We start from the raw sequence: 12726 nt of genomic DNA on the forward strand, positions 1-12726 counted from the left end.
CCATCCCTTCCTTCATTTGGGCATTTATTTGTCTCTACTGGCATTTTATTATTTTAGAAACTCATAGAATTTTAGAATAACTAAAAATATTACTGCTACCTGGACAATTTTATGTTATTGAAGAACTTGAAAATAAAGATTAAAATAACTCACCATAAAATTAGAACAGGAGAATGAAATTAGAAATATGTAAACCTTCCCTAAATAAACAAATTAATTATTAGACTTTGGTTGCTGACCTAAAATTTTTATTTATATTATATTTATTATATTAAATTATATTGTACTTAATTATAGTATATTTTACTGTTCCTATTTTAAATTTAGTCATATTACTTTAAAAATTTATTTTTAGGAAGCAAACATACATGAGATAGTATTTTAGGTACTTTGGGGGTTATGTGGATAAAATCAGCAAAAAGATCATGTATTTATATAATTTACAGACTTAAAGAAAACGGAAACATAGGTAAATAATTCTGTTAAAGGGAAGAGTGTTTTAAGTATTCAAGAAAAAAGAATAAAAAGTTCAAATTTCATGTTTCTGTGTATGTGTCGTATCTATAAGTGATATACATTTGTGAAAGCATATGTTCACTGATTAACTTAATTAGTAGTTTGGAATAATTTGGAATAAAGAAAAATAATTATTTAATTTCTGACAATATAATGCCTGCCTGTCATGGCAAATGAAACATTATGCTTATTTTTAAATTTTGAATATTTTCTTCTTTATTTTTTCTCTCTAGAAACATGAAGTGTCTCTTCTACTTAAACAAAAAGCATTGCACAAAATAGACTGACACGTATGTTAAATGGAGACTATGTTACAGAGAATCAATCAATAGGACAGAGTAGCAGTAGATATTTATAGTAGAGCAGTAAAAAGAAAAATCCAAAAATTCTTTAATTTTAGCTCCTTTGAAGACCATTTCTATTATCAATAGCAGTATTTTCAGCTTAAATATGAAAAACATGCTCAGTATGTATACCTGTTTACTTAGTTCGATTCTTACACTTAAGCACCAGATGCATAAAATAAAATTTTAAAATTCAAATTTTACATGACTTTAGTAATGGCCAATTGTTTTACTTTTTCATTATGCTAACTCTATTTGTCAGTTTTGCCTTTGAATGGTGGAGGAAAAAAAGTAAATGGTGATTTAGGAAAAGAAAATCACTTTGAAAGTGTAATAATGTTTTTAGTCAATATTTTTTAAATTTACATTTTCTTTGGCAGACATGGCTTTCTTTCTGGGCATTCTAAGACATTCATGTGCCCTGTTGGGTATGTGGGAAATGAGCAGTTTGAATAAGTCTGATGTAGCAGATGTGAAATAAGACAGTCATATTTTGATTATTAAATGTAAATCTTTATTGAAACGGTTTTAAGTACAAGTTTTTGTTAGGAAAGAAAACAATTTCTAAATTTTGCAATTTCCTTGAATGCTAGTAAACATACTATAATTAGGTCTGGTGGACCGGATCATATAGTTTTTTATAGAACATAGAGTGTATATTTTTTACAATTTCACAAAAATAGTTAACAGACTTCAAATTTACAAACTTTTCTAAGTACTACTTCGCTAGTTCTGCCTCTGTGGCATAATGTTCTACTTGTTATGGTGTTGTCCATTTCTTTATTGCTAGAAAGGCCTGACTTGAAGTTTAGTTCTGTGGGATTGAACATAATCTTTTAGTGAAATTTTATGCCATAGAGAATATATATAACTTGCCCTTTCTGGTCTAGCTTATTATGAAGTATATCTGAAAGATAGAAATAGAGTAAGAACATATTGAGACACATGTTTTTCAGTCCTTTCATTCTGTATACTTCCTGGGGAAATGTGTTTGAAAAATTGAGAGTAATTCTAGGAAAAATGTTTGAGACACTAGGAAATGAACAAATGCCAACTTGAGATTAAAATAAACTTAGTAAAGAGCATGTTTAGGGCTTTATATTCCTCTAGCTGCCAATGCTTGGTTTCTGGGTGTGTGAACTCCCATATATATACCCTAGGGTTTATAGGAAAGTTGACTGAGCTTGACTAAATATTTTCAGAAGGTGACAAAGTGTCTCAGTGGTAATAGAACTTAGGGTAAGCCAACTGGATGGAGAAAAATGTGAATTATATCCAAGGTCTGGGAAATTCCAATAGGAGTTGAGACGGAGTTTCAGGGAAAATTGTTGCACATAACCCAATTGAGGGGGAATAAACACATGAGAACCAGATACACAGTCTTAAATCTCCAAGTTACAGAAAGATGAACAGTGGAAGGTGGAAAAGGACCATTGCTCGAGAGACTGTACAAGTTCATGGGCAATACAAGCATCTAATATGGATTCAATATAGGAGGTATATATTTACCATCCCCATGAGCTCATGCAAGACCTTTAGCAAACATCAAAACATCAGTAAGAGGGAGAAAGAGAATGATGTAGGAAAGGCTGGATATTTAAACAAAATAGGCTGAAATGCCCAAAGAAAAAATTTATATCATTGAAATAAACTGTGAATGTTGGACTGATCTCAATTTATTTATTTTTTATTCTTATACTACTCAGTAGGGTGAAGATCTCAAACGAAGTGCCAAATTGATTATGGGGAAAAAAGTTACATTTTATTTTTTGTATTTTTTAAAGTACTGTAATTGGATTTAGAATGTTGGCGTATGGTACATTCTTAAAATGCGTATCTATAGCCAAATCTGTATCTATCTTTCTATCCACCCATCCATTCATTCATCTATCTATATTTCTCTTATAACTATATGTCACTTGGGAAGCATTGAACATTTTATGTGAAATGTGAATGATTTTTCTTCTATTAAAATAAAAACTAGAATTAGAAACCTAAATATGTGAAAATTCAAATACTGGAAATAATAAAATTAAAACATTATAATTATATATTGAAAAGCCCTTAATTTTATTTAAAACATATTCAAACTCTATGCTTCAACATTATTAACTCTTTGTTATTGTTAAAGTATATCATAATTTAGAAAATAATTTAATAATTTAAAAGTACATTTATAATAACTTTATTTAGAAAAAATGGTTCTTTCACACAAGACTCTTGATGGTTTTTAAAAAATTCTTTATTTTCCTGCAGATAAAGTGTTTTTATGTTCTGTATAACACAAACTAAATAATGTAAAAATATAATTTTCTACAGAAATTTATTGCAGCATATAATCATGTTTTATTTTTGTAGCATGGATGACTTATATTACCTATAATCCACTGTCTTTTGATGTTGTACTTTTCCATATTTTACTTCAGACAAATATTGACATATTCAGTATTATCTCTCAATTTAATGAATAATCAGATACATTTTGTGGTTGCAGTGTTTGATTCATCCCTTCTTGTTTATTAACTAAAGAGTCACAAGGTCTCTTGTTATTATAAAATTATTAATAATTATTAGGATAACACATTTTTAATAGGATTTTTTCATAGTAATAAAATGTTTAATTTACTATTATTGAATAATGATCTTTTAGAAAGTCATATAGACAATGGGCTTTCACGTGTTAATTAAAAAGTAATTGCCATATCAAAGTATTATTATATTTGAACATCATTTTTATTTGTTATGTGAGAGTTTTAAATAAGACTTGATATTTAATAGTTTCTGGCTATAAAACAAAGAAACAACTAATTTTAAAAATAGAATTCTAATTAATGTGTCTTGAAAATCAGAGGTATGAAAATTAACACCAACAAACAGATTTTACTTTGAAAGAAAATAAGAACTTAAGAAACTTTCCACCATTAGTTAATTGCAAAATTCAAAGAAAGGCAAATTTGTTGTAGCATATATACGTAATTTAAGATGTGCTCATTTTTCTTTAGATGTTGTAATAAAGTATTTCTTTTATGGAAGGAAATTCTACATATATACTGAGGAGTTAGCAGAATATGTTCTTAGAGGGACAGGGATTTCAACATGCAATGATATTTTCTTTCTTAGCACTGGTTCATTATTCTCAGATGGCATAGACAGGCACTCTGAAGACTTTAGCTCTTTGCCCAAAGTCACATAACTCCTGTCAGAAAGAATAGAAGAGCCCAGAGCCTGGGCTTCTAACCACTATATCTGATGATCTCCCCTTGATAATTCTTTTTTACAGAAAGAAAATGTCTACTTTCTGAGAAAGACTGGTAAGAATCTACAAGGCATAATTTTCTCATAAAAGGGTAAGAATGAGCCAAACATGAAAACAGTTCCTCAGTGAAGAGATAGCTAACTAATAGGGAACTTGATGTGGCAATAGATGACATTGCAGAGATTATAGAGGACAGGAGTCTTACTAACCAGAAATTGTCATTTTTGTGAGGGATGAATTAGAAGCAGAAGAAAAATATTCTTGGACATGAATCACAGTTCATGTTCTCAAGAATTGTTAAGAGGATGTAAGAGTGAAATTCTTGAGTCTTAGGTTCTGGATATAGTTAATTTTATTACATAATTATATTGTTTAATACATTGATCTCATTAATTTTCATAGTAATAGATAAAGATAGACATTGCTCTATATTGCTGTCATTCCCTGACTTCATAACTTTTTAAATTTTGTGTCATGCAAAATCGTAAAATTTTTAAAAAGTACTTATTGAAGTTTTTTTGTCCATTTTACAATTGTGGTACTTCCCTAATTCTTCTTTTCCTTAGGATATTTTTTAAAATGTTGATTATCAATTACTTTTCAGCTGTCTATTAAATAAGTAGCATCTCCCAATTTACGGCTAGCTGTTTCACTGTTCTTTAGGGTCTATTTACTTTTTTAAAAAAAGTTCTTTGATTTTAATATAATAAGACTTATTAAACTTTGTTAATACTTAGTTGTAATGTACTTTGTATAAAAACTAAAATCTGGACCATTGGAGGCTCCCATCAAAAAGACACAAAACAGTGTGTGAATCCTATACCAGCAACTGAGGTATCCAGGTTGTGTCATTAGGACAGACTAGGTAGCTGGCATACTGCGGCCCACCTAAGAGCCACACGGAGCAGGGAATCTCCACTCCCAGCCAAGAGAAGCGGAGAGTGAGTGTGCTACCCAGCCTGGGAAACCGTGCTTTTTCCATGGAACTGTACAACTCACGGATTGGAAGATCCCACTTGTGAGCCCATGCCACCCAGGTCTTGGGTACCAAACACAGAGCTGCACAGATTCTCAACAGCCACTGGGCTAGAATCAGCTTAAGTCTGCTGAGTTACCAGGAGGAGAGGTGGCCATCACCACTGCGGCAGCTACCTGCTGTCTAAGCCTTCTGAGCCCCTTGAGGGCGGGGCTGCAGCTAACACTGTGGTTTCAGGGTCTCCCTGCAGGAACTCCAACTCTAGCCAGGGGCTCAGAGACACAATTCTATTAAAAGTACAAAGAAGACCTGGTATCCTTCCTTCTGAAACTATTCCAAGCAATTGAAAAGGAAGGTCTCCTCCCTAATTCATTTTTTGAGGTCAGCCAGCATCATCCCAATATGAAAACCTGGCAGAGACACAACAAAAGAAGAAAACTTCAGGCCAAAATCCCTAATTAACATTCATGCAAAAATCTTTAATAAAATACTGGCAAACTGAATCCAACAGCACATCCAAAGGTTTAGGAGCCACAATCAAGTTGGCTTCATCCCTGGGATGCAAGGCTGGTTCAATATATGCAAATCAGCAAATGTAATCCATCACATAACCAGAACTAATGGCAAAAATCACATGATTATTTCAATAGACACAGAAAAAGCCTTGGATGAAATTCAACTTCCCTTCATGTTAAAAACTCTCAATAAACTATGTATTGAGGAACATATCTCAAAATAATAAGAGCTATTTATGACAAACCCACAACTAATACCATATTGAATGGGGAAAAAAATGGAAGCATTCCCTTTGAAAACTGGCATAAGACAAGGTTGCCCTCTTTCACCACTCCTATTCAACATAGTATTGGAAGTTCTGGCCAGGGCAATCAGTCAAGAAAAAGAAATAAAGGTATTTAAATATGAAGAGAGAAAGTCAAATTGTCTGTGTTTGCAGATGATGTAATCCTATATTTAGAAAAACTCATTTTCTCAGCCCCAAAACTCCTTAAACTGACAAGAAAATTCAGCAAAGTCTCAGGATACAAAATCAATGTGCAAAAATTATAAGCATTACTATACACCAACAATAGACAAGCAGAGAGACAAATCATAAATGAACTCCCATTCACAATTGCCACAAAGAGAACAAAATATACAGGAATATAGCTAACAAGGGATGCGAAGGACCTCTTTAAGGAGAACTACAAACCTCTTTTCAAGGAAATAAGAGAGGACACACAAAAAAATGGAAAAATATTCTATCCTCATGGATAGGAAGAATCAATATCATGAAAATGGTCATAATGTCCAAAGCAATTTATAGATTCAATGCTATTCCCATCAAACTACCATTGACATTCTTCACAGAAGTAGAAAAAACTACATTAAAATTCACATGGAACCAAAAAGGAGCCCACACAGCCAAGACAATTCTAAGCAAAAAGAACAAAGCTGGAGGCAACACGCTACCTGACTTCAAATTATACTACAAGGCTACAGTAACCAAAACAGCATGGTACTGGTACCAAAACAGAAATACAGACCAAAGGAACAGAAGAGAGAACTCAGAAATAAGGCCACACATTTACAATCATCTGATCTTTGGCAAACTTGAGAAAAGCAATGGGGAAAAGATTCTCTATTTAATAAATGGTCCTGAAAAAACTGGCTAGCCATATGCAGAAAACTGAATCTGGAGACCTTCTTTAGACCTTAAACAAAAAATTGACTCAAGATGGATAAAAGACTTAAATGTAAAACCCCAAACCATGAAAACCCTAGGCAATACCAATCAGGACATAGGCACAGGAAAAGATTTTATGATGAAATCGTCAACAGCAATTGCAACAAAAGATAAAATTGACAAATGGAACTAATTAAACTCAAGAGCTTCCACACAGCAAAAGAAACTATCATCAGATTGAACAGACAACCTAAAGAATGGGAGAAAAATTTTGCAATCTACCCATCCGACAAAGGTCTAATATCCAGAATCTACAAGGAACTTAAAAAATTTACAAGAAAAATACAACCTCATCAAAACATGGGCAAAGGATATGAATAGACACTGCCCATAAGAAGATAAGCCTACGAACATGAAAAAAAGCTCACCGTCACTGATTATTAGAGAAATGCAAATCAAAACCACAATGAGATACTCTCACACCAGTCAGAATGGTGATTATGAAAGAGTCAAGAAACAACAGATGCTGGAGAGTCTGTGGAGAAATAGGAACACTTTTACAATGTTGGTGGGAGTGTAAATTAGTTCAACCATGTGGAAGACTATGTGGCGATTCCTCAAGGATCTAGAACCAGAAATACTATTTGACCCAGCAATCCCATGGCTGAGGATATACCCAAACGAATATAAATTGTTCTGTTATAAAGTCTTATGTTTGTGTATGTTAACTGCAGCACTATGCACAGTAGCAAAGTCATGGAACTAACCCAAATGCCCATCAATGATAGGCTGGAAGAAAATATGGTACATTTACACCATAGAATACTATGCAGCCACAAAAATAAATGAGATCATGCCCTTTTCAGGGACATAGATGAAGCTGGAAGCCGTCATCCTCAGGGAAATAACACAGGAACAAAAACCAAACACCAAATATTCTCACTCATAAGTAGGAATTGAACAATGAGAACACATGGACACAGGGAAGGGAGCAACACACACTGGATCTTGTTGGAGGGGGTCAGAGGGAGGGAGAACAGCAGGACAAATAGCTAAATCATGCAGGGCTTAAAACCTAGGTGACGAGTTGATAGGTGCAGCCAACCACCATGACACACGTTTACCTATGTAACAAACCTGCACTTTCTGCACCTGTATTCCACAACTTAAAATACAGGAATAAAAAAATTAAGATCCAGGTTTTAGACATGGTCTAAAATTATTCCTTAAGTCAAATTTATACATCTATTCTTCTATAATGTTTTCTAAATATTTGTTAGCTCTAGTTTTTTTATTTTGAGCTTTAATGTGTCTTAATTTTTTTGATATATCATATGAAATAGGAATCTTATTTTATTTACTTTTTCCATAAAATTAATCATTCCATCATTGTTCAAACAGCTCTGCAATTTTCTTACCAATCTGCAAACTTACTCTGTGATAAATTGAGTTTCCTTATAGGTATGACTATTTTTCCCATCTGGATGCTCTATTATGTTTTATTGATATATCTTTGCACTAATGAGACCAATTTTCGGGGTATGGGGGAGGCTCAACTCCCTAGTAAGATGGTGTTCTTCCAGGCTCTTGGTCCCTCACTCACCCAAGAATGGGAGGGAGGACCCCACCAGGTGTGGTGGCTTGTTTAAGTAAATATTGGACCCCAAAGAGTTTTTTGCAGAGAGTGATTTATTTAGGCAGAGAGAAAAAGGAGAAAGAAATAGATAGAAAGAGAGCAGCTCCCATGAGGTCATGGAAGGGAATCCAGAAATGGAGTCCGCCCGGATGTGGGAGAAGGGGACTTTTAACCTGGGAGCAATTCCTCCCACATTTAAGTTTTTTGGCCTATAAAAGGAGTTCCTTGAAACTTCCGCTGGAGTGTTTGATCTTTGATTTTCTCCCCCAGGCACACGAAAGTTAAACAAAGACCTCTAAGTTCCCGAATGGAGAAGTGGGTGGAGGTATGGTGCTGGGAAGTTCTTGCCTTTGAAACTATGCCCCCTTTTGGATCCAGGAAGAGAATACATTCCCTCACGAATACCAATAGCCTTAATTACAAAATTTTTGTCTTGGTGTCTGGTAGGAATACACTCTCCCCTCCTTTCATTGCTTGTTTTTTCTATTTATTTAAAATGTTATTTGGTGAAGGTTAGTGTGTCTCGTTAGAGATGGTGAACATTGATGCATGTCACTACATGCTTGCATATGGAATAGCAAAACAGACTTCTAGAATTTTTCTTACAATTCTAATATTTTTAAAAATACCCCATAATTCTTGCTTTAAGATTTGCCTCTAGGCTTTCCCCTTCAAGGTAAATTCAGATAACTTTTGTAACTTGTTAACTCTCATTTGTTTAGTTTGTCAATATAGCTGACTTCTACTTTTCACAAAATTCTAGCTATTCTAGAAATAGTATACAGCTATCCTCAAGGTCCTTTCTGTCATTTTTATAAAAAATTTAAAGCAAATGAGTAATATCTATTAAGTTCCAGTTCCTCAAACAACATTTCAATCCTGTAGCTTTTTCTATACATTAAAAAATATATCTGGTAATTCCTCACTGCATTAAATAAATTATTAAATATTGATACCTGTCCACATTAGGTTACTTAAAAAAAATAATATATTTATATTAGCAGGTTGAACGTGTTTACTTAATAAAAAACAATGGTCATAAAAATGGCTGGAGGAAAGGAAGGCTAACTGTAGGCATACAGCACTCTCCTCTTCCACAAAGAAAGACCAAAAATGCAAGTAAATAACCAAATATCACATAAAGCATCTAAAGGAGAACATGGGAGTACAGCAAGCAAGGGACTGGGAATACTCGAGGCAAGAAAACTTGAGATGGTAGCATAGATAGGAAAGTGAAGCAGTCAGCCATGATTGGCTTGGAATGAGGAAGGATTCCTTATAATGAGAAAAAATAAGCATGTGATCCCCAGCAATCCACATTCCCCTCATATACATCTGCTATCCCATCTCTCACAAGCTCTGGGTCTAGCACAGGAAACTGTGTGGAGTTTATATTGTTGCACAGAGGAAAATCACACAGGATCCCACCTATTCCCTGAAACATAAGCTGCTACATTGTGGTGCCATTTTGAGAGTGGAGCCAGCACCAAGCTATATATTTCCCCATGGCTCAATAATCCCTGCCACTCTACATTTTTGAGGCCTCTGCATCCATTTAGATGACTGCAATATTATGACACCAGCTGAACCCAGTAGTATGGCTCTTTCTCTAGCACTTAAACTCATACATGCTCTACCACAATGGAATAAAACTAGAAATCAATAACAAGAGAAACTCTGAAAACAGTACAAATATGTGGAAATTAAATAGCATGGTCCTAAAGGATCATTGGATCAATAAAGAAATTTAGAAGGAAATAAAAAAATTCTAGAAACAAATGAAAATGAAAACACAATGTACCAAAATCTATGGGATACAGGAAAAACAGTACTAAGAAGGAAGCTTAAAGCAGCAAATACCTACATCACAAAAGCTTACAGTAACAAACACCTACATCACAAATAAACAATTTAACAATGAACTTCAAGAAATTAGAAAAGTAAGAACAACTCAAACTCAAAATTAGTAGTAGATGGAAATAAATAATAGGAGCAGATCTAAATAAAACTGAGACTAAAAAAATGTAAAAGATGAAATGAGATGTTGGTTTTGGTAACGATAATCAAAATTAACAAAACATTAGCTAGACTAATTAAAAAGAGAGAGAAGACCAAAATAAATAAAACCAGAAAAAAGGGAGGCATTATAACTGACATGATAGAAATGCAAAGGATCACTAGTGACTCCTATAAACAACTATATGTCAATAAGTTAGAAAATCTAGAGGAAATGGATAAATTCCTGGACACAAATAACCTACCAAAATTAAGCAGGAAGAAATATAAAACTTGAGCACTCAATAAGGAGCAGTAAGTTTGAATCAATAATAAAAGTCTCTCAACAAATAAAAGCCCAAAACTGGTTGGCTTTACTGCTGAATTCTACTAAACATTTAAGGAAGAATTAACAAGTCTTCTCAAACTATTCCTAGACATTGAAGAGAAATTAATTCTTCCTAACTCATTTTATAAGGCCAACACTGAGCTGGCAGCATAACTGAGGGAATGTGTTCTCTTTCTGGGTCCATGAGGGGGCGTGGTTTTAAGGGCAAGAATTTTCCAGCACCATGCCCCACTCCCATCTCTCTCTGAGAGATTTAATGGTTTATGTTTGAATTTCGTTGGCACGGGAAGAAATTAAGAGTCAATCACTCCAGCGGAAGTTTTAAGGAACTCCTTTCATTAGCCTGGGGTCTTGGAGAATGTGGGGGTTCCTCCCAGGTTAAAAGTCCTTCTTCCACACTCCTTTTGAGTCCATGTTTGGATCCCCTTCCACGAATACTCCCTTCATGGAAGTCATCTTTCTCTATCCTGGATCTTCCCTCTGGGGTCCCCTTCCACACTCTCTCGTGAAAGCCTGACTTCCCCTCCTAAACTCCATCTCTCTCTATTCCCTTCCACTCGGTGTGGAAGCTGCTTTCCTTTCCTGGATTCCATTTTTCTGGATTCTCTCTCAGTGTGAGAGTAAGCTGTTTCTTTCTCTCTCCTTTTCCTATTTCTCTCTCTCTCTAAAGAAATCACTTTCTACAAACACTTTTGAGTCTGGCATTTACTGCGCACTGCACTGTGGTCCCTTCTCTCATTCTTGAGAGGGCAGGAGGCCAAGAACCTGGAGAAACATCCTCTCAGGGGAGCTGACATGAACCCCAATATTACAAAACCAAAGACACAACACAAAGAAATCTACAAGTCAACATCCCTGATGAACCCAGATACAAAAATCCTCAAGAAAATACCTCAGCAAATCAAATGTAACAATACCTCCAGAAGATAATTAACCATAAGGCAGTTAAATTTATTTAAAGATGGTTCAACATTTGCAAATCAATGTGATACATCAAGAGAATAAAGGGAAAAAACATGATCATTTTATAAATGATCCACACATTTTATAAAATTCAACATCCTTTTGTGGTAAAAATTCTTAACAAATTAGGTATAGAAGAAACATCCCTCAAACATCCCTTTGGTTTGTTATTCAGAGTAAGAGACATTTTATATACTGGAGCAAGGCCTTAGAAGGAAGATAAGACATCTCTACAGATTGGCTGCCCAATTAAGTAGATTGTAAGATGAATACCTGCATGAAGAAGTTTAGGGGGTGCTATTGGTATTATTATTAAGGAAGCAGGATTACACAGTGGGAGAATTAAGGCTGCCACATTTCAAGAAACCTCAGACCAAAGTCAAGGAGATCTTTGGGGCTGGTATAGCCCTTCATTGTTACCACGTGATGAGGCAAGAAGCCAAAGACTTTACACTTCCTTGTTGATGATTTCCCTGATGTGTGCTGCCCCAAGAAGGAGTCATAATCACTGGCAATGGCAACTCAGACAATTAAGGGTTCTGGTATCTTATTTTCAATAGCTAGGGGAATACATATTTTAGTCCAAAGAGGGAATATGGATGTCACACATGACAGCAGCGGATATAGACTTTAATAACCAGAAATAGTAGAAAATGTAATTCCAGCAAATGCAAACAGCATTAATATACGTTTCATATATGTAGTGAAGTGGAGATTAGTTTCTGGTTTGCTTGTAGCTTAGAAAGGAACAAAGAAAACAAAAGATTAGAAAAGTAATTTTAATCACATTGAGACCCTTGAATATTATTTTTAGGTCTTTGAATCTTATTTTGAAGATACTTTATTAGTATAACATTTATAGGGTTATTTACAGAGAACTTGATGAATGGGAACTAGAATGAGTACTTGAAATGGACACAAAGTGCACATAGTATTGAAGTATTCCAGGTGAAAGGTAATAAGAATACTCTGTGTTTTAGCAGTAGATATGAATGGAAAGTAGCTAA

At 34.3% G+C, this 12726-nt stretch overlaps 1 long non-coding RNA gene across 1 annotated transcript in view; it reads left to right on the forward strand.

The window, feature by feature from the left end:
* Positions 1–4138: 4138 nt before the first annotated feature.
* The window catches only part of LOC135273837 (uncharacterized), a 76522-nt gene continuing 67934 nt past the window's right edge, over positions 4139–12726 (forward strand). The window contains exon 1 of the long non-coding RNA XR_010341628.1: positions 4139–4207. This is a non-coding gene — a long non-coding RNA (uncharacterized LOC135273837). The remainder of the gene's footprint in view (positions 4208–12726) is intronic.

Source organism: Aotus nancymaae, unplaced genomic scaffold, assembly GCF_030222135.1.
Source record: "Aotus nancymaae isolate 86718 unplaced genomic scaffold, 86718_ANA_hifiasm-v0.15.2.pri h1tg000009l, whole genome shotgun sequence".
Classification (NCBI taxonomy): domain Eukaryota; kingdom Metazoa; phylum Chordata; class Mammalia; order Primates; family Aotidae; genus Aotus; species Aotus nancymaae.